The 27,206-nt window shown below is 36.7% G+C and overlaps 1 protein-coding gene across 2 annotated transcripts in view; it reads left to right on the top strand.

The window, feature by feature from the left end:
* DAB2 (DAB adaptor protein 2) overlaps nt 1-27,206 on the top strand; it is a 347,304-nt gene that overhangs the window by 21,641 nt on the left and 298,457 nt on the right. The window lies entirely within an intron of this gene.

The following is a 27,206-nucleotide window of genomic DNA, read 5'->3' as shown; positions in this document are numbered from 1 at the left end:
TCTTCTGCTCGCAGAGTTTCTGAACCCTTGGCTCTGCAGTGTGATTCGCCTTACCTTATTTTTCATGCAGATAAGGTGGTTCTTCGTACTAAATTGGGGTTTGTCCCTAAGGTGGTTTTGGATAGAAATTGTTGTTCCTTCTCTCTGTCCTAATCCTTCTTCTCATAAGGAACATATGTTGCATAACTTGGATGCTGTGCACACTCTAAAATTCTACCTACAGGCTACTAAGGATTTTTGTCTGCACTGTGTGTTTATTTCTCTGGAAAGCGTAAGGGTCAGAAGTCCACTTCTACTTCTCTTTCCCTCTGGTTGAGAAGTATGATTCGTTTTGCTTATGAGACTGCTGGACAGCAGCCTCCTGAGAGAATTACGGCTCATTCCACTAGGGCTTTCTCCTCTTCTGTGGAACAGATTTGCAAGGCGGCAACATGGTCCTCTTTGCATACCTTTTCCAAATTTTCCAAATTTGATACTTTTGCCTCAGCTGAGGCCTCTTTTGGGAGAAAGGTTCTTCAAGCGGTGGTGCCTTCTGTTTAGGTCTGCCTGTCTTGTTCTCCATCCCTATTCATTCTGTGTCCGCTAGCTTGGGTATTGGTTCCCACTAGTAATTGGAATGATGTTGTGGACTCTCTGAGTCTTAGGAAAGAAAAGAAAATTTATGCTTACCTGATAAATTTCTTTGTTTCCGGACATGGAGAATCCACGACCCTACCCTTAAGATTAGACAGTATTTTTTACTAAACCTCAGGCACCTCTACACCTTTGTGTTATCTTCTTTTTCCATTTCTCTTCGGCTGAATGACTGGGGGTTATGAGTAAGGGAAGTGACACTTAACAGCTTTGCTGGGTTGCTCTTTGCCTCCTCCTGCTGGCCAGGAGTGAATATCTCACTAGTAATTGGAATGACGTTGTGGACTCTCCATGTCCGGAAATAAATAAATTTATCAGGTAAGCATAAATTATTATTTTTTTAACAAATGTTTATTACTGAAATATTTTTTTCTTCATTAAAGTGACAGCGATATCAAAATTAATCTTTTATGATTCAGAAAGAGCATGCAATTTTAATCAACTTTCCAATTTATTTCCATGATCAAATTTGCTTTCTTCTATGGTTATTCTTTGTTGAAAGGCATATCTAGGTAGGTTCAGGAGCAGTAATGGACTGCTGGTGATTGGTGGCTGCACATATATGCCTCTTGTCATTGACTCACCAAATGTGTTATGATAGGTCTCAGTAGTGCAATACTCTTTAACAAAGGATAACAAGAGAATGAAGCAAATTTAATAATAGAAGTAAATGCGAAAGTTGTTTAGATTTGCATGGTCTATCTGAATCATGGAGATGTACTTTTGAATTTGCTGCCCCTTTAAATGGTTAGTAATAATGAATTGTTTGCATTAATAATCACTGCTTTGTCTACAATTGGAAACTCACAAGTTTACCTTTCTAAAAAAAAACCTCAGCTTGCCTCCCATGGCCAACCCCACAGTTGATCTATTTTTTTCTTCTTTTCATAAGTTCCCTGTTCAGCTAATTACATGGCAACGAGTAGTGCTATTGGTCTCTACGCAGAGTATGCTCCTGTATCTATATGTCAGCCCCGCCTCCTGGGGTGCATGCGCCTCCCTGATGCTCCTTCACGCAATGTAAACAGAGAATATCAGTGAATATACTATAGAGATCCACTGTATATTTTGTAGTTGCATTGTCCTGGTCCAAGTCTAGAACAAGCCCCTTCAGATAAACAAGTAATATATATATTTTTTAAATTCAGAAGGTAAGTACTTTATATAAGGAACTTTACAGTGAAAGAAAGCTTTATTATCAAAAGAATACATTAAAATTAATTAAGTGGTCTATTTTATTTTATATTTTGTAGTTAATAATTATTAATGACTAAAATGACATAATTTATACCAGGCAGACAGCATAGCTTAAGAACAAGCAGAATATGAAGGAAGAGGTGTCGGGTGACACCTTTCTCAGGGGGTGAATTGATTGCGGTAAGTTTGAAGACAGAAGCTGTTGGGCTGTGAGACGGGCGGCTAAGTATTATAGATAGGGTGACCATATTGCCGCTTTAAAAAGGGACACATATGAAAAATACATAAGTCAGGGCAGTTTAAAGAAATATGTTGAATAATGTTCCATTATAAGAACCCTGACATATGTATTTTTCATATGTGTCCCTTTTTAAAGCGGCAATTATAGGGGCACTAGAATAAGGATTTTTAAACTGTGAATTTGCTGGCACTTAAAGGGACAGTAAGCACCTTGTAATTACAAGACATTTCTGTTGTGTTTTGATATAGAACAACATATCAAGTCTTAACTTTTTTTTAAATAAATGAACATCCTTTTTTCTGCAATATTAGTAACCAGACTCCGTCCACCATTTGCTTTATTTGGAGGAGCCAGTCTGGGCTTTAGTGAGTAGACAACAAGGCTAGTCGCTGTCACAAAGTGAGCTTAGAGAGCATTTATTTGCAGTTGTTATCAGTTGAAGCCAATTAGGGACAGTTATTTAGCAGGGTTAGCCTTGAAAAGCCATCAGGGTGCAGTTTAAGTTATGTGAATTAGAAATTGCTCATTTTAAGAGCTAAAATTACATTAAAAGGTGGCAAAATAAATAATGAGAACATACTGCAAAGTTGCTTCATTATGCATAACTAAACATTATATATAAACATCTCAAGGTCTTTACTGTCCCTTTAAAGGGACAGTAGACACCTTGTAATTACAAGATAGTTCAGTTGTGCTGCTCAATACATCAGCCAATTCTAAATGTTTGTACAACAAATTCAAATCCTTTTTACTGCAATTATTTTTCAATATCTAAACTCCACTTACCATTTTCCTTATTTGGAGAATCCAATCTGGGTTTAATCTGCAAACAAGGCTGATCACTGTCATATAGTCATATTGTTAATATATAATGCATTGTTTTGTAGTTATCAGTTAAAGCCAATTAAGGAAAGATATGTTGAAGAGCGTTGCTTAAAAATCCAGCAGGGTGCATTTAAAGGTCTATAATGAGAAAATCCTCAATTTTCAAAGTTAAATTACATGAAAAGGGGGCAAAAGAAAATAATGAAAGTAAATTGCAGTTGTTTTATTACACATAACTAAACATTTTCTATAAAAATGTCAAGGTCTTTACTGTCCCTTTAAATTAAATGTTATGGATTTAAAGGGTCAGGAAACCCCAACATTTTCTTTCATGATTTGGATAGAACATATCATTTTAAACAACTTTCCAATTTACTTCCATTATCAAATTTGCATTGTTTTCTTGTTATCCTTTGCTGAAGGAACAGCACTGCACTACTGGCAGCAAGATGAAAACATCTAGTCAGCCAATCACACGAGACAAATGTGTGCAGGCACCAATTAGCAGCAGCTCCCACAAGTGTAGGATATGTGCGTATTCTTATTCAACAAGGGATACCAAGAGAACAAAGCACATTTGAAAATAGAAGTGAATTTAAAAGTGTCTTAAAATGACATGCTCTATTGGAATCATGCAAGTTCATTTTGACTTTCCTATCCCTTTAATTGTCTATGAAGCTATTTGTATGCATTGGCGAGTATATGGCCTGATATTTTATTTCACGTGGCTAGAAAGTAAAGGTATAGAAACTTGGCATGTTGGTGGGCATCAGTCATCTTTGGCTCCTTCAGAATGAATGGCCTCTTTGATACCAGCCTGCAAATAAACAGAAATACTGTCATTTTCACACCTAGCATTGCAAGTCCTTAACTAAACAACTGTTTCTTCTTGTTTACCTTTTCACCCTCCAAATCTCATTTTTTTTTAGAAAACATTTTTGTAGTTCAGTCACACACCTCTTTAATTTTCACAAAATGATTTCAGTGATTACTGGCTCGTTACGCAGTATTTGCACCTTTGCAAACCTATGTTTGTTGGCACAGATGTGCAGACTGGAATTAGAGTTGCAGGCGTGGAATGGTCTGGGAGGGGTTAGGGCATTAAAGAGAGGGATTTGGTTTTAGGTTGTCCCTGGTATCCCTTAGGTCAGAGCTTTCTAAACTTTTCATGTTGGTCACACACTTTTTAAAACTACATCATTTTGCGAAACAGTAATTCAGTTGTACTGGCAAACAGGAGGTTAAACTAACTTGTTTTAAGAGATACGGACACATACATAAATTATATAATAACAAAATGTATTTACAAGTAACAGTATGTATGAGCAAGAATTTAAAAAAAGTTTAATAACCAATAGCTACTTACTATTTTAATGGGCTGCATGAGGTTGATGGGATGAAAACAGTTTCTGAATATTTAGTGGAATATTAGCTAAAGACACTTGCATTTCATCAAATATTTTTAAGCTTCCACTTCCTATCCATATACAGGGAGTGCAGAATTATTAGGCAAATGAGTATTTTGACCACATCATCCTCTTTATGCATGTTGTCTTACTCCAAGCTGTATAGGCTCGAAAGCCTACTACCAATTAAGCATATTAGGTGATGTGCATCTCTGTAATGAGAAGGGGTGTGGTCTAATGACATCAACACCCTATATCAGGTGTGCATAATTATTAGGCAACTTCCTTTCCTTTGGCAAAATGGGTCAAAAGAAGGACTTGACAGGCTCAGAAAAGTCAAAAATAGTGAGATATCTTGCAGAGGGATGCAGCACTCTTAAAATTGCAAAGCTTCTGAAGCGGGATCATCGAACAATCAAGCGTTTCATTCAAAATAGTCAACAGGGTCGCAAGAAGCATGTGGAAAAACCAAGGCGCAAAATAACTGCCCATGAACTGAGAAAAGTCAAGCGTGCAGCTGCCAAGATGCCACTTGCCACCAGTTTGGCCATATTTCAGAGCTGCAACATCACTGGAGTGCCCAAAAGCACAAGGTGTGCAATACTCAGAGACATGGCCAAGGTAAGAAAGGCTGAAAGACGACCACCACTGAACAAGACACACAAGCTGAAATGTCAAGACTGGGCCAAGAAATATCTCAAGACTGATTTTTCTAAGGTTTTATGGACTGATGAAATGAGAGTGAGTCTTGATGGGCCAGATGGATGGGCCCGTGGCTGGATTGGTAAAGGGCAGAGAGCTCCAGTCCGACTCAGACGCCAGCAAGGTGGAGGTGGAGTACTGGTTTGGGCTGGTATCATCAAAGATGAGCTTGTGGGGCCTTTTCGGGTTGAGGATGTAGTCAAGCTCAACTCCCAGTCCTACTGCCAGTTTCTGGAAGACACCTTCTTCAAGCAGTGGTACAGGAAGAAGTCTGCATCCTTCAAGAAAAACATGATTTTCATGCAGGACAATGCTCCATCACACGCGTCCAAGTACTCCACAGCGTGGCTGGCAAGAAAGGGTATAAAAGAAGAAAATCTAATGACATGGCCTCCTTGTTCACCTGATCTGAACCCCATTGAGAACCTGTGGTCCATCATCAAATGTGAGATTTACAAGGAGGGAAAACAGTACACCTCTCTGAACAGTGTCTGGGAGGCTGTGGTTGCTGCTGCACGCAATGTTGATGGTGAACAGATCAAAACACTGACAGAATCCATGGATGGCAGGCTTTTGAGTGTCCTTGCAAAGAAAGGTGGCTATATTGGTCACTGATTTGTTTTTGTTTTGTTTTTGAATGTCAGAAATGTATATTTGTGAATGTTGAGATCTTATATTGGTTTCACTGGTAAAAATAAATAATTGAAATGGGTATATATTTGTTTTTTGTTAAGTTGCCTAATAATTATGCACAGTAATAGTCACCTGCACACACAGATATCCCCCTAAAATAGCTATAACTAAAAACAAACTAAAAACTACTTCCAAAACTATTCAGCTTTGATATTAATGAGTTTTTTGGGTTCATTGAGAACATGGTTGTTGTTCAATAATAAAATTAATCCTCAAAAATACAACTTGCCTAATAATTCTGCACTCCCTGTATAAAGAGCAGGAGCAGCAATTCAATACTGGGAGTTAGCTGCAAAAAAACCCAACAATTTGACTTCTGACTTCAGCTCAGCGTTTAAGCTTCTGGCCTCAGAGCTCTGCGAGTCCGACTGACTACTGCCCACGCCAGAGGCGTAACTAGAAACCACAGGTTCCAGGTGCAAGAATCTTTTAAATTGTATGCTCTGTCTAAATGACAAAATATTTTTTGTTTCATATCCCCTTAAAAGATCTGCAAAATAAACAGTATAGAAATTTAAAGGAATATGAAACCCACTTTTTTCTTTCAAGATTCAGATAAAGCGTTAAGCAACTTTCTAATTTACTCCTATTATCAATTTGTCTTCGTTGTCTTGGTATCTTTATTTGAAACAGCAGAAATGTAAGCTTAGGAGCCGGCCCATTTTTGGTTCAGCACCTGGGTAAATGTAGCCACCAATCAGCAAGCGCTACCCAGGGTTCTGAACCAAAAATGGGCTGGCTCCTAAGCTTACATTTCTGCTTTTTCAAATAAAAATGCCAAGAGAACGAAGACAAATTGATAATAGGAGGAAATTAGAAAGTTGATTAAATTTGCATGCTCTTTCTAAATCATAAAATAAAAAAAATTGTGTTTCATATCCCTTTAATTGTGACCCACCCAGGTCAAGAAAGAATAGGACAGAATTCAGGATTGTTGGGGGTCTAGGTTTATTCATGCAAAGCCATGGATTTACTGGCTATTTTACTTTGTAGATCTTAAACACAATTTAATAAGCTACTTTGTTTATTTTGTGTCCATGAATAAGACTCACAATCAAAGAACTACAGTATTTTTTAAATATGTTTCACTATGTATTTTGTAGGACCATCTACATTTAATGCAGGGCTTTCGTTGTCTCACATAAAACCCAGTTCCGTTGCTGAGGTATGCTTGTAGGATTATTTTAGTAAAGTTAACACACCCTGCCGTGGATATAAACATAGCCTTTTTATTTTTGAAGAAATATGAAGCAAAAAAAACTTTATGTAGGAAGAAATGTGTTTAACAGTTCCTCAGAAATTTGGCACAGGTCATGTTTATATTTAAAAACTATTACTGGCAATTCTTTGAGTTCCTTACATGCAACTACTTTTAGATAGATTGTGTTTGACCTGCATTCTCCATCCTGAACTAGCAGTCAATCCTAAACAAAACATGAAAGAAATTTTGCCAAATTACGAGTGGAGCTCTAAGTTACGAGCGAACAATAAGGGGTTTATCGTAGGTGTTTTCCCGCATCAGGTTTTTCACTCGTATTACAAGTTGAAGGTAAACGCGATCGCTTGAGCACAATCGAGATTTACGCTAGAATAATTACAGCGTCCACAGAGCTCTGGTTAACTGTTTAGCAAAGAAAAAAAGTGTCACAAACTTACAATACGAGCGCAACCCAATGCGCGCAAAAAGCTTACTCATAGTGCAGTTAACGCTTGAGCGGGAGCGTTAAATAGAGCTCCACTTGTAATCTGGCCCATAATGTTTTGCTTTACATGTTGCTATCTCCTCTGGTCTTAAAGGGACAGTCTAGTCCAAAAAAAACTTTCATGATTCAGATAGGACATGTAATTTTAAACAATTTTCCAATTTACTTTTATCACCAATTTTTCTTTGTTCTCTTGGCATTCTTAGTTGAAAGCTTAACCTAGGAGGTTCATATGCTAATTTCTTAGACTTTGAAGGCCGCCTCTTAAGAATGCATTTTAACAGGTTTTTCACCACTAGAGGGTGTTAGTTCATGTTTTTTATATAGATAACACTGTGCTCGTGCACGTGAAGTTACCTGGGAGCCATCACTGATTGGCTAAACTGCAAGTCTGTCAAAGAACTGAAATAAAGGGGCAGTCTGCAGAGGCTTAGATACAAGATAATCACAGAGGTAAAAAATATATAAATATAACTGTGATGGTTATGCAAAACTAGGGAATGGGTAAAAAAGGGATTATCTATCTTTTAAAACAATAAAAATTCTGGTGTAGACTGTCCCTTTAAATAGGTTATAGAAACATATTCTCTGTTGCCTCAAACAAATGTAATTTTGCATTAAACAAGAAATGTTATTCCCCAGTCAGTGGCCTTTTTATTATTGGCAAATCCTTTGATCTCTTTTAGTATTTATAATGGAAGCTTTGTTTTTACATTAATTGTTAAAGTGATGGTAAATCCTAGCGTTTCTGAAATGCTAGGATTTACCATTGGAACAAATAAAGGGGACTTTCATTCATGAAGTATAAAATACTTTATGATGAAAGCTCCAAATGATCTCCGCACTGATCTGCTAAGGCTTCCCACCGGCAGAACGCTATTTTCGCTATCTGGTATAGAGATGAGGTTTCCACCTTTTAGCCAATAGCACGGTTTTAGAAAAAAAAAACATATCTAATGATTTTCAGCAGAAAATCACCATTAGGTCTATGGAGATTGTTTGTAGATAAATCATTTGATAAACTTTTCTGCAGCATTGTGATCAACACCATTATTAAAGGAACATAAAACAAGTTGGGATAGAGACAAATATAATAATATGTACTTTAATTATTTTACCTGCAAATGTATACTGCAGTGCCTCACCATTAACCCTTTCTTTTTAGTTTCTGAATTGTAAAGCTCTAACTGCCCCCACACATTTCCTTCTATGGCTGTATCTATATCTATTGTTCTTTTGGTAGAATGCAAAAGTGCATTATCTGCTGGAGCATGCCTAGAAGCTGTGAACTCAGTTGAAAAACAATGTGTCAGCACTAATAAGAGGGGTGGAGTTGGCTGCTCCAGGCAGCTTAGCTATGTAATTTATTTTGCTTATTTTTGAAAATTATTTTAAAATACTTGCCAGCAATTTTTAAACATTTTTAAATAATTAGCTCTTTTAGGTAGGATATGCACAGATCTCAACCTGTTTTATATCCCTTTAAAGGGATATGAAACCCAACATTTTTCTTTTGTGATTCAGGCAGAGCATGCCATTTTAAAAAAAGTTTTCAATTGACTTCTGTTATCAAATTTGATTTGTTCCTATTATATTCTGTGTTGAAGAGATACCTAGGTATGCATCTGAAGCACGACATGGCAGGAAATAGTGCAGCAATCTAGTGCTCTTGCAAACGGATAACATTCTTGCAAAATTGCTGCCATATAGTGCTCCAGAAATGGGCCGGTTCCCAAGCTTACATCCTTGCTTTTCAACAAAAGATACAATGAAAACAAAGAACATTTGACAATAGAAGTAAATTTGAAAGTTGTTTAAAATTGCATGCTCTATATGAATCATGAAAGAAAAATGTTGGGTTTTATATCCCTTTAAGGTCCATCTTCAAAACATCCGACGCGGAGCATCCTCTTCATCCGACGGCCGACGACTGAATGACTGGTCCTTTAAGTGACGTCATCCAAGATGACGTCCCTTGAATTCCGATTGGCTGATAGAATCCTATCAGCCAATCGGAATTTGACAATAGAAGAAAAATTGACAAAAGAAGAACATTTGACAATAGAAGTAAATTTGAAAGTTGTTTAAAATTGCATGCTCTATATGAATCATGAAAGAAAAATGTTGGGTTTTATATCTCTTTAAGGTACAATATCTTAGCAGGCATTTTATATTATCTTCACACTGACTCTTTTTATACCTATTCTTATGCCTTATTTACCACTGCAAATAAAAGCAGGCATTTATTTTGCCATTACATGTTTGACTGAGGGCACAATTTTATGGGAGCCTGCTGTGATGAGCATAGATAATAAAACACTTGAGGTATGGCGACTGCGTACATCCCTTGGAGGAGATTGATAAAGAAAATAGCTGCGCTTCAGTTATTTCGCTGAATAATAAAAAAAGAAGTTGTGTTTACTAACATTATCACATCAAGAGCGTTTTGATCTATAGTGTTTATTAACAAGGCTTATGGTTCTGTCATCAGCTGACACTTGTTGCACCAGGAATCATTAAACTTGTGAAATACACTGAGAAACAAATAAAGAGGAGGGGGAACCACACACCTAGAAAGCTTTGGTTTTATGCTATTTAAATGTATTCAGACATTGATTTTCATACTGTTTTCTCTATGGTAGGTACAATTGTTGTTACCTTGGACCCACATACATATACATAGTTTATATAAACAATATGCTCCAATTCCAATTCCAACTCTTAACTAAAGTGCTAAAAAGTACACTAACACCCATAAACTACCTATTTACTCCTAAACCGAGCCCCCCCCGCCACATCGCAAACACTTAACTAAAATGTTTAATCCCTAATCTGCCGACCTGACATCGCCGCCACTTTAATACATTTATTAACCCCTAAACCGCCGCACTCCCGCCTCGCAAACACTAGTTACATTTTATTAACCCCTAATCTGCCGCCCCGAAAATCGCTGCTACTATATTAAATTTATTAACCCCTAAACCTAAGTCTAACCCTCAGTCTAACCCCCCTAACTTAAATATAATTTAAATAAAACTAAATAAATTTACTACTATTAACTAAATTAATCCTATTTAAAACTAAATACTTACCGATAAAATAAACCCTAAGCTAGCTACAATATAACTAATAGTTACATTGTAGCTAGCTTATGATTTATATTTATTTTACAGGCAACTTTGTATTTATTTTAACTAGGTACAATAGTTATTAAATAGTTATTAACTATTTAATAACTTCCTAGTTAAAATAAGTACAAATTTACCTGTAAAATAAATCCTAACCTAAATTACAATTACACCTAACACTACACTATAATTAAACTAATTACCTAAACTACCTACATTTAATTACAATTAAATTAAATAAACTAAATTACGAAAAAAAAAACACAAAATTACAGAAAATAAAAAAAGAATTATAAGAATTTTAAACCAATTACACCTAATCTAATCCCCCTAAATAAAATAAAAAAGCCCCCCAAAATAATAAAATTCCCTACCCTATACTAAATTATAAATAGCCCTTAAAAGGGCCTTTTGCGGGGCATTGTCCCAAAGTAATCAGCTCTTTCACCTGTAAAAAAAAAATACAATACCCCCCAACATTAAAACCCACCACCCACACACCCAACCCTACTCTAAAACCCACCCAATCCACCCTTAAAAAAACCTAACACTACACCCTTGAAGATCACCCTATCTTGAGACGTCTTCACCCAGCTGGGTGCAAGTGGTCCTCCAGAGGGGCAGAAGTCTTCATCTGATCCGGGCAGAAGAGGTCCTCCAAGCGGCATAAGTCTTCATCCAGGCGGCATCTTCTATCTTCATCCTTCCGGAGCGGAGCGGGTCCATCTTCAAAACATCCGACGCGGAGCATCCTCTTCATCCGACGGCCGACGACTGAATGACTGGTCCTTTAAGTGACGTCATCCAAGATGACGTCCCTTGAATTCCGATTGGCTGATAGAATCCTATCAGCCAATCGGAATTTGACAATAGAAGAAAAATTGACAATAGAAGAACATTTGACAATAGAAGTAAATTTGAAAGTTGTTTAAAATTGCATGCTCTATATGAATCATGAAAGAAAAATGTTGGGTTTTATATCTCTTTAAGGTACAATATCTTAGCAGGCATTTTATATTATCTTCACACTGACTCTTTTTATACCTATTCTTATGCCTTATTTACCACTGCAAATAAAAGCAGGCATTTATTTTGCCATTACATGTTTGACTGAGGGCACAATTTTATGGGAGCCTGCTGTGATGAGCATAGATAATAAAACACTTGAGGTATGGCGACTGCGTACATCCCTTGGAGGAGATTGATAAAGAAAATAGCTGCGCTTCAGTTATTTCGCTGAATAATAAAAAAAGAAGTTGTGTTTACTAACATTATCACATCAAGAGCGTTTTGATCTATAGTGTTTATTAACAAGGCTTATGGTTCTGTCATCAGCTGACACTTGTTGCACCAGGAATCATTAAACTTGTGAAATACACTGAGAAACAAATAAAGAGGAGGGGGAACCACACACCTAGAAAGCTTTGGTTTTATGCTATTTAAATGTATTCAGACATTGATTTTCATACTGTTTTCTCTATGGTAGGTACAATTGTTGTTACCTTGGACCCACATACATATACATAGTTTATATAAACAATATGCTCCAATTCCAATTCCAACTCTTAACTAAAGTGCTAAAAAGTACACTAACACCCATAAACTACCTATTTACTCCTAAACCGAGCCCCCCCCGCCACATCGCAAACACTTAACTAAAATGTTTAATCCCTAATCTGCCGACCTGACATCGCCGCCACTTTAATACATTTATTAACCCCTAAACCGCCGCACTCCCGCCTCGCAAACACTAGTTACATTTTATTAACCCCTAATCTGCCGCCCCGAAAATCGCTGCTACTATATTAAATTTATTAACCCCTAAACCTAAGTCTAACCCTCAGTCTAACCCCCCTAACTTAAATATAATTTAAATAAAACTAAATAAATTTACTACTATTAACTAAATTAATCCTATTTAAAACTAAATACTTACCGATAAAATAAACCCTAAGCTAGCTACAATATAACTAATAGTTACATTGTAGCTAGCTTAAGATTTATATTTATTTTACAGGCAACTTTGTATTTATTTTAACTAGGTACAATAGTTATTAAATAGTTATTAACTATTTAATAACTTCCTAGTTAAAATAAGTACAAATTTACCTGTAAAATAAATCCTAACCTAAATTACAATTACACCTAACACTACACTATAATTAAACTAATTACCTAAACTACCTACATTTAATTACAATTAAATTAAATAAACTAAATTACGAAAAAAAAACACAAAATTACAGAAAATAAAAAAAGAATTATAAGAATTTTAAACCAATTACACCTAATCTAATCCCCCTAAATAAAATAAAAAAGCCCCCCAAAATAATAAAATTCCCTACCCTATACTAAATTATAAATAGCCCTTAAAAGGGCCTTTTGCGGGGCATTGTCCCAAAGTAATCAGCTCTTTCACCTGTAAAAAAAAAATACAATACCCCCCAACATTAAAACCCACCACCCACACACCCAACCCTACTCTAAAACCCACCCAATCCACCCTTAAAAAAACCTAACACTACACCCTTGAAGATCACCCTATCTTGAGACGTCTTCACCCAGCTGGGTGCAAGTGGTCCTCCAGAGGGGCAGAAGTCTTCATCTGATCCGGGCAGAAGAGGTCCTCCAAGCGGCATAAGTCTTCATCCAGGCGGCATCTTCTATCTTCATCCTTCCGGAGCGGAGCGGGTCCATCTTCAAAACATCCGACGCGGAGCATCCTCTTCATCCGACGGCCGACGACTGAATGACTGGTCCTTTAAGTGACGTCATCCAAGATGACGTCCCTTGAATTCCGATTGGCTGATAGAATCCTATCAGCCAATCGGAATTTGACAATAGAAGAAAAATTGACAATAGAAGAACATTTGACAATAGAAGTAAATTTGAAAGTTGTTTAAAATTGCATGCTCTATATGAATCATGAAAGAAAAATGTTGGGTTTTATATCTCTTTAAGGTACAATATCTTAGCAGGCATTTTATATTATCTTCACACTGACTCTTTTTATACCTATTCTTATGCCTTATTTACCACTGCAAATAAAAGCAGGCATTTATTTTGCCATTACATGTTTGACTGAGGGCACAATTTTATGGGAGCCTGCTGTGATGAGCATAGATAATAAAACACTTGAGGTATGGCGACTGCGTACATCCCTTGGAGGAGATTGATAAAGAAAATAGCTGCGCTTCAGTTATTTCGCTGAATAATAAAAAAAGAAGTTGTGTTTACTAACATTATCACATCAAGAGCGTTTTGATCTATAGTGTTTATTAACAAGGCTTATGGTTCTGTCATCAGCTGACACTTGTTGCACCAGGAATCATTAAACTTGTGAAATACACTGAGAAAGAAATAAAGAGGAGGGGGAACCACACACCTAGAAAGCTTTGGTTTTATGCTATTTAAATGTATTCAGACATTGATTTTCATACTGTTTTCTCTATGGTAGGTAAAATTGTTGTTACCTTGGACCCACATACATATACATAGTTTATATAAACAATATGCTCCAATTCCAATTCCAACTCTTAACTAAAGTGCTAAAAAGTACACTAACACCAATAAACTACCTATTTACTCCTAAACCGAGCCCCCCCCGCCACATCGCAAACACTTAACTAAAATGTTTAATCCCTAATCTGCCGACCTGACATCGCCGCCACTTTAATACATTTATTAACCCCTAAACCGCCGCACTCCCGCCTCGCAAACACTAGTTACATTTTATTAACCCCTAATCTGCCGCCCCGAAAATCGCTGCTACTATATTAAATTTATTAACCCCTAAACCTAAGTCTAACCCTCAGTCTAACCCCCCTAACTTAAATATAATTTAAATAAAACTAAATAAATTTACTACTATTAACTAAATTAATCCTATTTAAAACTAAATACTTACCGATAAAATAAACCCTAAGCTAGCTACAATATAACTAATAGTTACATTGTAGCTAGCTTAAGATTTATATTTATTTTACAGGCAACTTTGTATTTATTTTAACTAGGTACAATAGTTATTAAATAGTTATTAACTATTTAATAACTTCCTAGTTAAAATAAGTACAAATTTACCTGTAAAATAAATCCTAACCTAAATTACAATTACACCTAACACTACACTATAATTAAACTAATTACCTAAACTACCTACATTTAATTACAATTAAATTAAATAAACTAAATTACGAGAAAAAACACAAAATTACAGAAAATAAAAAAAGAATTATAAGAATTTTAAACCAATTACACCTAATCTAATCCCCCTAAATAAAATAAAAAAGCCCCCCAAAATAATAAAATTCCCTACCCTATACTAAATTATAAATAGCCCTTAAAAGGGCCTTTTGCAGGGCATTGTCCCAAAGTAATCAGCTCTTTCACCTGTAAAAAAAAAATACAATACCCCCCAACATTAAAACCCACCACCCACACACCCAACCCTACTCTAAAACCCACCCAATCCACCCTTAAAAAAACCTAACACTACACCCTTGAAGATCACCCTATCTTGAGACGTCTTCACCCAGCTGGGTGCAAGTGGTCCTCCAGAGGGGCAGAAGTCTTCATCTGATCCGGGCAGAAGAGGTCCTCCAAGCGGCATAAGTCTTCATCCAGGCGGCATCTTCATCCTTCCGGAGCGGAGCGGGTCCATCTTCAAAACATCCGACGCGGAGCATCCTCTTCATCCGACGGCCGACGACTGAATGACTGGTCCTTTAAGTGACGTCATCCAAGATGACGTCCCTTGAATTCCGATTGGCTGATAGAATCCTATCAGCCAATCGGAATTTGACAATAGAAGAAAAATTGACAAAAGAAGAACATTTGACAATAGAAGTAAATTTGAAAGTTGTTTAAAATTGCATGCTCTATATGAATCATGAAAGAAAAATGTTGGGTTTTATATCTCTTTAAGGTACAATATCTTAGCAGGCATTTTATATTATCTTCACACTGACTCTTTTTATACCTATTCTTATGCCTTATTTACCACTGCAAATAAAAGCAGGCATTTATTTTGCCATTACATGTTTGACTGAGGGCACAATTTTATGGGAGCCTGCTGTGATGAGCATAGATAATAAAACACTTGAGGTATGGTGACTGCGTACATCCCTTGGAGGAGATTGATAAAGAAAATAGCTGCGCTTCAGTTATTTCGCTGAATAATAAAAAAAGAAGTTGTGTTTACTAACATTATCACATCAAGAGAGTTTTGATCTATAGTGTTTATTAACAAGGCTTATGGTTCTGTCATCAGCTGACACTTGTTGCACCAGGAATCATTAAACTTGTGAAATACACTGAGAAACAAATAAAGAGGAGGGGGAACCACACATCTAGAAAGCTTTGGTTTTATGCTATTTAAATGTATTCAGACATTGATTTTCATACTGTTTTCTCTATGGTAGGTACAATTGTTGTTACCTTGGCTGCTGAAGAGGGGTTTATAATCCTGATTTTCTCTCTCTCTATATATACAGTATATATATACACTCACATACATATACATAGTTTATATAAACAATATGCTCCAATTCTTTACGGCATGTGATTGTAATACTAGCGACACTGTACCCCTATGTGTTAAAACTCTGTAAAGGGTTTAAACATATATCAGAAGTACCACTCTGGACCGCAGAGCACTGCTGGTCCCAAGTCATCCAATTAGCATTGCTAGTTACACAGCTGGGTCATGCGACTAGCAATTCTGACTGGATTAGCTGCAGCTTTCTGCTCTGGACCAGCAGTGCTCTGCAGATCCCGAGCAGTTTTTATGTTATGTGTTTAGCCCCTTTGCAGTGTTTAAACACATAGAGGTGCAGGCCTTTCAAAGTTACATGCGCTAATGAATTATGTCATTTTAAAACTATAATGAACTTTAATAATGAACTACAAAATACCTACATGCAAATTAATTAATTTACAAAAAGGCTGTCTCTTTATTAGGGACAGTAAATTTAAGACTTTTTATACCTTTTATATAAATAAATCTATATATCCAAGACCCCATTTTTTATATCTTCTGTAGAAAACAGTACAGCCAATTGGAAGGATACTGATGGCGCCAGTACCTTTCTGTTGTGCATCTCTGATTGCCTGTCTAGCTTCCTGAATAAGTGTGTACATGAGAGTGCATGTGCGGCCTTTCTGCTTCTGGGAGCCAGAGCAGACAGGCAGAATCAGGAGTGAGAATAATAGGAATGCAATGAGGTGAGCAGTAGCCTTGTCCCTGACAGTTCTGCCCAAGGTTTATAGCAGCCAGGGGAGTCTTAGTAAAGCAGGTTTTAAAGGTAGACTATTCATTTGCTGTAACGCAGTGACTGTACTTTATCTGTAAGGCACAAATTAAATAAAAATGTTTGCATTTACTGTCCCTTTAATGGTTTGTAAAACTAATTAAAATCTCTGGTAAGTATGTTTATCATTTTCCCCTCAATTGTGATTAGTTAGGGTTAACTTTAAATCCATTTGTTCACTGCTCTAAACAATAGTCTAGTTTTTAGCTGCGTCAGGCAATTTGCAACGTTTTGAAGGTAATCTAGGTTACAGAATTAGCTTTTTGTCCTTCTAGGAAAAGAAGGACAAGGTTGGTTTTTTTACACAAAAATCAAGATGATTTACAGCAAAAGCAAACAAAATAAATAATGTATGATCCACCTTTTTTAAAACTATGCCTAATTACAGATTTAATATTACAGTCTGAAGGAGTTTTCTGTTTCTGAAGAGATTATTAATGGGGGAAAAGACAGGAAGAAAGGTTCAGGGGTTAGAGATTAAAACTGAGAGGAAATCGGTGTTGTTTTTCCTTATCAGTCTGTCTTATCTTGCTTATAAAGTCTGACTAGTAAGTCCTATCTGAGGAGGAAGAGCTAATGTGGTGTCAGCTGTAAGGAAATGTTTCCATGACTTGCTATATCTTTTGACCTACAGAGAAGATACGGTTTTCACCACTGGAAAGGACAGCTAAGGTGACAGTCACTGAAGAAAGCTGTGAACGAACCATTAACTCTCCCTAAAGACTTTATAAATCATGTTTCAATAAATTTATATAAAAATGTTCTTTTCTTAATAGTTTCTAAGACGACCATTGTGTAAAAAAATATTTTTATTACCAGGCCACATTTCAATCCATTAGATTTTGCTGGGCTTTTGTAGCTTCCTTTTCTGTAGTATTTTTTAAAATTATCTTGTGAAAGTGCAACATACTAAGATCTAGGTTTGCACAAGAATAAATGCGGCTCTGAAAAGAGCCAAATGCTGAAATTGGCTGCCTTTTTCTGCATTTGGATATTACCAAAGCCTCCAAATGCACGCCCCTTTTTGAAACCATCACCCATTAAAATAGGTTGTTCTTGCAGGTGAATCAAATCTCTTTATTTTATAATTTTCTGTACACACACATTTCTTTATATTATCTCTGTCTGTTAAAGTTTTAAGTCCAATTGAAAATTAATATTTTATTGCTGACCTCTCTGCTGGCTATGTTTACACAGCTATTCTAGAGTCAGTACTTAAGTATAGAAACTTTTAGTATAGATGGAAAAACCACAGGCAGAACTATCTATTTCAAATGCTGCAATAAAGGATAATGAGCTATTTGTAAACAATTTTTTAAACTCCAGCAGGTAGAATGGATAATTGTGAACAAATTAAAGTGTTTTTTTTACTGATCATAATTCAAATTCTTGCTACTTAAAGGGATACTAAACCCAAATTTTTTTTCTTTATTGATTCAGAAAGAGCATGCGATTTTAAGAAACTTTCAAATTAACTCCTGTTATCAAATATTCTTTGTTCTCTTGCTATCTTTATTTTAAAAGCAGAAGTGTAAAGTTTAGGAGCCAGCCCATTCGCTAAACCCATGAAATCACCTTCTTTTTGTTAAATTTTTGTTTGTTTGTTATAAAATATGCACATTTGAATTTTGGGTTAATGAGATTGATAATGATTTGGTGTTCTTTTTGGAGAGTAAATAATTGCAGCTTTAGGGGTCTTATTGGCAGAAGCATTTTAGAAATATGATCACTGGAAAAACACACTATATAGTATAAGGGATGACGTTCAAAAATCATTATCTACCCAAAACAAGCACAGGATTGTTATCAGCCCCTAAGCTAGTTGTTACGCTTCCCCTTATTTATTTTGCTGAGGACAATTAGGGGGAGATATAAAACAGAGAATAAAGTATATAAACACTGACATGTATAAACAATGACTGTCTGAAATAGGAAAGCCTTAAATTAACTATCTAACAGTTTCACAGTTCAGTGTTTGGACACTTTATTGCCTGTTTTCTGTTTCTAATTGTCCTTAGCAAAAGAGATTAGATAAGGGAAAACCTAGGTTTTAACATGACAGTGTCCCATTACATTATAGAAGCTCAGTGGAATTAGTTTTACACATAAATTATATTACATTATTGCCCCTTTAATTCTTGGTGAATGTTGGACAGTACCCCTGACTGACACAGCATTCCTTCCCCCTTTTCTTCTGCATTTTGACTTTTAGTTTTCCCATTCTGCTGTTCGTGGTATTTTTTCCTTTTCATCCTTCCTCATATTTGTCTTTGTTTCCCTTTACACTTTCCCTTTCCTGTTTCTTTCTGTGAAAAACCTCAGCTGCCCCAGCTGCATAAAGCAAAATGATAAAAGCTTTGTTTTTGGGCTTTTACAGCATTGTTGATCATGGATTCCTTCCCTTGCACTGTGCATTACTGTATTAATAACTGAAAGGTTCCCAAACTTTTCAATTAAAGGACCAGTAAATACAGCAGATTTGCATAATCAACAAATGGATGATAAAAAGACAATGCAATACCACTTAGTCTGAACTTCAAATGAGTAGATTTTTTTTTCTAACAAATTTCAAAGTTATGTTTAATTTGCATTAGCTGTAAAAATTAGTGCCTGCATACTTAGGTACAGGCAATACTTTATATTTGTATTTATTTAATTCTATCTAATAAGGATGTTGTTTTTATACTAGAATGTCTCTTTAAACTTCAGTGTGGCAATCTCTGTATGTCCCTATTTGCAGTGACAGAGATGTAGAAATGTAATGAAAATGTTAATATAGATGTAATACATTTATGTTTTTCTATTTTTCCCTGCAAGTGTGTAAGAAATATGTGTACTGTAGAAACATACAGCGGCGCAGAGCTCCCAGCCAGTGAAATTCCTATATTGCTAGGGATGTCCTAGTGCCCCTCCTCCTCTGTTTATGTTTCAGTCTGTCTAAAAGAAATCTGTGACCACTAACACCTTATCAAACAACCACACCAAACAGAAAAATGCAATATTAGGATGTATGCAGTCTTGCAGTAGTTTCAGTAGCAGACCTACTCAACAGTGGGCCTATGACTAAGCACCACTAGGGTGCGTGAAACGCGTTAGCCCGCCTGTCCCTCTTGTCTGTTTGCCATATGTTGGACTGTCTATTTTTGCTGTTTTTATGAAGCCGAATAAAGGTTGTGTTTTTTACATTTACACCTAGCAGTGCCTTCATATCTCTTTGTACGCTACTCAACAGAGGGCCCTGGTGCAAAAAAATGTTTGGGCCCCCTAAAGTTAACTCAGTAATAAGCAATAGTAATAATATACATGTTGCTCTGTATAATCATCTTGATGATAGGCAGATAATCTGCACTAATTAAAGGCTCCCCTGCATTATATTTGTATACATTGTATACTTGGGCCCTGGTGCCACTGAACCTTCTGCACCAATGGTAGTCCCGCCCCTGAGTAGGTGTATTCAGCACACATTGACTACTCAGTTATGCCACTAATAATCAGCAATACATATGCTTACAAAAAAATCTGCTCTAGATTGCATTAGCATGAAAAAGATGAAGTTTAATAAGAAATGCAACGAGTTGGTGGCAGATCAATTGGTTAGTGCTTCATGGTGCTTTAAAAAGTGAAAGTCCCCCTATTTCACCAAACAGAAGCACACACTGAACAATAGAATATATATGCATGCATGACAAATTTATTAAAGATTGATGCAGGTGTTAACTGAAGGTTTGTTTAATAATTTCTTCCCTATCTATAATTTACTTTAAATTTTCAACATTTGTATTCACTAACGGCTAGATTTGGAGTTTGGCGGTAAAAGGGCTGTTAACGCTCCGCGGGTTTTTTTCTGGCCGCACCATAAATTTAACTCTGGTATCGAGAGTTCAAACAAATGCTGCGTTAGGCTCCAAAAAAGGAGCGTAGAGCATTTTTACCGCAAATACAACTCTCGATACCAGAGTTGCTTACGGACGCGGCCGGCCTCAAAAACGTGCTCGTGCACGATTCTCCCATAGGAAACAATGGGGCTGTTTGAGCTGAAAAATAACCTAACACCTGCAAAAAAGCAGCGTTCAGCTCCTAACGCAGCCCCATTGTTTCCTATGGGGAAACACTTCCTACGTCTGCACCTAACACTCTAACATGTACCCCGAGTCTAAACACCCCTAGCCTTACACTTATTAACCCCTAATCTGCCGCCCCCGCTATCGCTGACCCCTGCATTACACTTTTAACCCCTAATCTGCCGCTCCGTAAAACGCCGCCACCTACGTTATCCCTATGTACCCCTAATCTGCTGCCCTAACATCGCCGACCCCTATGTTATATTTATTAACCCCTAATCTGCCCCCCACAACGTCGCCGACACCTGCCTACACTTATTAACTCCTAATCTGCCGAGCGGACCTGAGCGCTACTATAATAAATGTATTAACCCCTAATCCGCCTCACTAACCCTATCATAAATAGTATTAACCCCTAATCTGCCCTCCCTAACATCGCCGACACCTAACTTCAATTATTAACCCCTAATCTGACGACCGGAGCTCACCGCTATTCTAATAAATGTATTAACCCCTAAAGCTAAGTCTAACCCTAACACTAACACCCCCCTAAGTTAAATATAATTTGTATCTAACGAAATAAATTAACTCTTATTAAATAAATGATTCCTATTTAAAGCTAAATACTTACCTGTAAAATAAATCCTAATATAGCTACAATATAAATTACATTTATATTATAGCTATTTTAGGATTAATATTTATTTTACAGGTAACTTTGTATTTATTTTAACCAGGTACAATAGCTATTAAATAGTTAAGAACTATTTAATAGTTACCTAGTTAAAATAATTACAAATTTACCTGTAAAATAAATCCTAACCTAAGTTATAATTAAACCTAACACTACCCTATCAATAAAATAATTAAATAAACTACCTACAATTACCTACAATTAACCTAACACTACACTATCAATAAATTAATTAAACACAATTGCTACAAATAAATACAATTAAATAAACTATCTAAAGTACAAAAAATAAAAAAGAACTAAGTTACAGAAAATAAAAAAATATTTACAAACATAAGAAAAATATTACAACAATTTTAAACTAATTACACCTACTCTAAGCCCCCTAATAAAATAACAAAGACCCCCAAAATAAAAAATTCCCTACCCTATTCTAAATTTAAAAAGTTACAAGCTCTTTTACCTTACCAGCCCTGAACAGGGCCCTTTGCGGGGCATGCCCCAAGAAGTTCAGCTCTTTTGCCTGTAAAAGAAAACATACAATACCCCCCCCCCCAACATTACAACCCACCACCCACATACCCCTAATCTAACCCAAACCCCCCTTAAATAAACCTAACACTAAGCCCCTGATGATCTTCCTACCTTGTCTTCACCATGCCAGGTTCACCGATCCGTCCTGGCTCCAAGATCTTCATCCAACCCAAGCGGGGGTTGGCGATCCATAATCCGGTGCTCCAAAGTCTTCCTCCTATCCGGCAAGAAGAGGACATCCGGACCGGCAAACATCTTCTCCAAGCGGCATCTTCTATGTTCTTCCATCCGATGACGACCGGCTCCATCTTGAAGACCTCCAGCGCGGATCCATCCTCTTCTTCCGACGACTAGACGACGAATGACGGTTCCTTTAAGGGACGTCATCCAAGATGGCGTCCCTCGAATTCCGATTGGCTGATAGGATTCTATCAGCCAATCGGAATTAAGGTAGGAATTTTCTGATTGGCTGATGGAATCAGCCAATCAGAATCAAGTTCAATCCGATTGGCTGATCCAATCAGCCAATCAGATTGAGCTTGCATTGTATTGGCTGATCGGAACAGCCAATAGAATGCGAGCTCAATCTGATTGGCTGATTGGATCAGCCAATCGGATTGAACTTGATTCTGATTGGCTGATTCCATCAGCCAATCAGAAAATTCCTACCTTAATTCCGATTGGCTGATAGAATCCTATCAGCCAATCGGAATTCGAGGGACGCCATCTTGATCGGAACAGCCAATAGAATGCGAGCTCAATCTGATTGGCTGATTGGATCAGCCAATCGGATTGAACTTGATTCTGATTGGCTGATTCCATCAGCCAATCAGAAAATTCCTACCTTAATTCCGATTGGCTGATAGAATCCTATCAGCCAATCGGAATTCGAGGGACGCCATCTTGGATGACGTCCCTTAAAGGAACCGTCATTCGTCGTCTAGTCGTCGGAAGAAGAGGATGGATCCGCGCTGGAGGTCTTCAAGATGGAGCCGGTCGTCATCGGATGGAAGAACATAGAAGATGCCGCTTGGAGAAGATGTTTGCCGGTCCGGATGTCCTCTTCTTGCCGGATAGGAGGAAGACTTTGGAGCACCGGATTATGGATCGCCAACCCCCGCTTGGGTTGGATGAAGATCTTGGAGCCAGGACGGATCGGTGAACCTGGCATGGTGAAGACAAGGTAGGAAGATCATCAGGGGCTTAGTGTTAGGTTTATTTAAGGGGGGTTTGGGTTAGATTAGGGGTATGTGGGTGGTGGGTTGTAATGTTGGGGGGGGGGTATTGTATGTTTTCTTTTACAGGCAAAAGAGCTGAACTTCTTGGGGCATGCCCCGCAAAGGGCCCTGTTCAGGGCTGGTAAGGTAAAAGAGCTTGTAACTTTTTAAATTTAGAATAGGGTAGGGAATTTTTTATTTTGGGGGTCTTTGTTATTTTATTAGGGGGCTTAGAGTAGGTGTAATTAGTTTAAAATTGTTGTAATATTTTTCTTATGTTTGTAAATATTTTTTTATTTTCTGTAACTTAGTTCTTTTTTATTTTTTGTACTTTAGATAGTTTATTTAATTGTATTTATTTGTAGCAATTGTGTTTAATTAATTTATTGATAGTGTAGTGTTAGGTTAATTGTAGGTAATTGTAGGTAGTTTATTTAATTATTTTATTGATAGGGTAGTGTTAGGTTTAATTATATCTTAGGTTAGGATTTATTTTACAGGTAAATTTGTAATTATTTTAACTAGGTAACTATTAAATAGTTCTTAACTATTTAATAGCTATTGTACCTGGTTAAAATAAATGCAAAGTTACCTGTAAAATAAATATTAATCCTAAAATAGCTATAATATAATTATAATTTATATTGTAGCTATATTAGGATTTATTTTACAGGTAAGTATTTAGCTTTAAATAGGAATCATTTATTTAATAAGAGTTAATTTATTTCGTTAGATAAAAATTATATTTAACTTAGGGGGGTGTTAGTGTTAGGGTTAGACTTAGCTTTAGGGGTTAATACATTTATTAGAATAGCGGTGAGCTCCGGTCGGCAGATTAGGGGTTAATAATTGAAGGTAGGTGTCGGCGATGTTAGGGAGGGCAGATTAGGGGTTAATACTATTTATGATAGGGTTAGTGAGGCGGATTAGGGGTTAATAACTTTATTATAGTAGCGCTCAGGTCCGCTCGGCAGATTAGGGGTTAATAAGTGTAGGTAGGTGTCGGCGACGTTGTGGGGGGCAGATTAGGGGTTAATAAATATAACATAGGGGTCGGCGATGTTAGGGGCAGAAGATTAGGGGTACATAGGGATAACGTAGGTGGCGGCGATTTGCGGTCGGAAGATTAGGGGTTAATTATTTTAAGTAGCTTGCGGCGACGTTGTGTGGGGCAAGTTAGGGGTTAATAAATATAATATAGGGGTCGGCGGGGTTAGGGGCAGCAGATAAGGGGTACATAAGTATAACGTAGGTGGCGGTCGGCAGATTAGGGGTTAAAAATTTTAATCGAGTGGCGGCGATGTGGGGGGACCTCGGTTTAGGGGTACATAGGTAGTTTATGGGTGTTAGTGTAGTTTAGGGTACAGTAGTTAAGAGCTTTATGAACCGGCGTTAGCCAGAAAGCTCTTAACTCCTGCTTTTTTCAGGCGGCTGGAATCTTGTCGTTAGAGCTCTAACGCTCACTGCAGAAACGACTCTAAATACCAGCGTTAGAAAGATCCCATTGAAAAGATAGGCTACGCAAATGGCGTAGGGGGATCTGCGGTATGGAAAAGTCGCGGCTGTAAAGTGAGCGTTAGACCCTTTAATCACTGACTCCAAATACCAGCGGGCGGCCAAAACCAGCGTTAGGAGCCTCTAACGCTGGTTTTGACGGCTACCGCCGAACTCTAAATCTAGGCCTAAGGGTGCCCAGGAGACCGTCAAATTAATTAAATAAATCCAAAGTTTTAAGCATCTGAAACACAGAGTTTAGCACAGAACGGTACAGCAAAATCAAACTGTAATTTAGAGCTGTATTGTCCTGGATCGGGGAGTTTGCCAGGCCCTTTCATTTTTTTAAATGAGACAAAGAAAATAATTGAGTGTAATATTGCTTTAAAGGGACACTGAGCCCAAATTTGTTCTTTCATGATTCAGATAGAGCATGCAATTTTAAGCAACTTTCCAATTTACTCCTATTATCACATTTTCTTCATTCTCTTGGTATCTTTATTTGAAAAGCAAGAATGTAAGTTTAGATGCCGGCCCATTTTTGGTGAATAACCTGGGCTGTTCTTGCTGATTGGTGGATAAATTCAACAACCAATAAACAAGAGCTGTACAGTGTTCTAAACCAAAAAAATAGCTTAGATGCCTTCTTTTTCAAATAAAGATAGCAAGAGAATGAAGAAAAATTATAATATAGCAGTAAATTAGAAACTTGCTTTAAATTGTATGCTCTAACTGAATCACGGAAGAAAAAATTTGGGTTCAGTGTCCCTTTAATGTTATCAAATTCAAATTTTAAATTTTAAGCTGAGTTTCAGTCATTTTAATCTGGCTGCTGGTTGTTAAAACTGCTGCCCAAAAAGTTAACACCATTTTACAAATCTGTAAGATTTTTGCTTTGTATTAGCAAAATTTCTGTAGCGTAGGTTTGATTTCAGCTCCCATCATAGTCAAACTGCTCTCAGTTTACATTGAGTCCATTGACGGCTTTCAGTTTTTCATATGTTTTTGGCTTTTTCTGCCAAGTACAAAGGGCAGAAATATCACTAGTATTGCTAAATTTGAAACATTTTTTAAACTTGTAAAATTCATGCTTACTAATAAAATCATATGTAAACCTATAAATATGAATTTAAAAATGTAAAAAATATTAAGTGGTGAAATGTTTTCTATTACATTAATAAAGAATTTAAAATGATATATTTGTATATAATATTATTGTAAAGAAAAAAAAAAAAGAAAAATATTTGAAATAAACATTAGACGTGCACAGACATAAAAATCATTTTGCACAAATAGTCAGGAAAAAAAATTAAATCTGCATCAGGGAAGCAGAGGAGCAACTGGACAGCAGCTGAATTTTAAATAAAGTTAAAGTAGTAGCTAAGGCTACAACTAAAAGCTAGAAGCACAAAAAAAGTTTTTTTTAATAGGCTCAGGATTGTCAAGAAAAAAAATTGAAGCTTACAAACATATTGGCTGACACGTGACTCACCTGACAGACATTGCTGGATCATTACTGAATAATGTAAAACTATACTAACAAATTCTTTCCTGCCTCTAGAGTAACAGCTTTAACTGCTTGAAGGAATTAACTACATTTTTGGTCACATGCATTTGTTCATTAATTTTTATATTAAATGACCATTTGCAATGAATATAGAAAATTTGTTGAGTTTTTCCATTCATTCGCATCCAAATACATATGTTTACTGAGCATAGCAATGTAACATAGACAGTGGTGTATGCAGAAATTAAATATGTTGGGGGGGGGGGGCACTTCCAGGAGGAAAACCAGTAATTAGTGGGTAGGGCTGCAGCTGGCCAGGTGTGCAGCTAGTGGGGCTTGTGGATCTGGGGAGGGAAAGCAAGGGACAAACACAATTGGGGGGCACACAGGAGGTCAGCCATTATGCTGGGGGGGCTAGTGTCTGCCCCCTGGTGATGTCACTAGACACAGATGTAAATTAAAACTAAATATTAATAAATGAATTTGCACCTGAGTTGATCACAGGTAAAGATAGTACACACAAATAAAGCCATTTATACTGTTGAGTTAGAGTTGCTAAGCAACATACTCTAATATGCAAATTATTGTCTAAAAATTAAAACCTGACAAAATGATTGTGCACCTATAAAACAAAATTAGCAAATATGTCAACTGAGGGCACAGCAGAAGCCAAAATCATATCACATCACAGCAGCAATATAAACTTGGCTTTAGCATTTTTTTAAATCTACTTTAAACACCTATATCCTGTGGTACAGTTCTACCAGATAAATAAAAAATTTTTTTTTCCAGCATCTAGTGTATCTGTATCATAATATTAAGAGATTGCAAGAAGACCGGTTATAGATTTGGCATCCATATAA

The sequence above is a fragment of the Bombina bombina genome, chromosome 2, assembly GCF_027579735.1.
Source record: "Bombina bombina isolate aBomBom1 chromosome 2, aBomBom1.pri, whole genome shotgun sequence".
Taxonomy (NCBI): Eukaryota; Metazoa; Chordata; class Amphibia; order Anura; family Bombinatoridae; genus Bombina; species Bombina bombina.
This window is presented reverse-complemented; position numbering and strand designations above follow the sequence as displayed.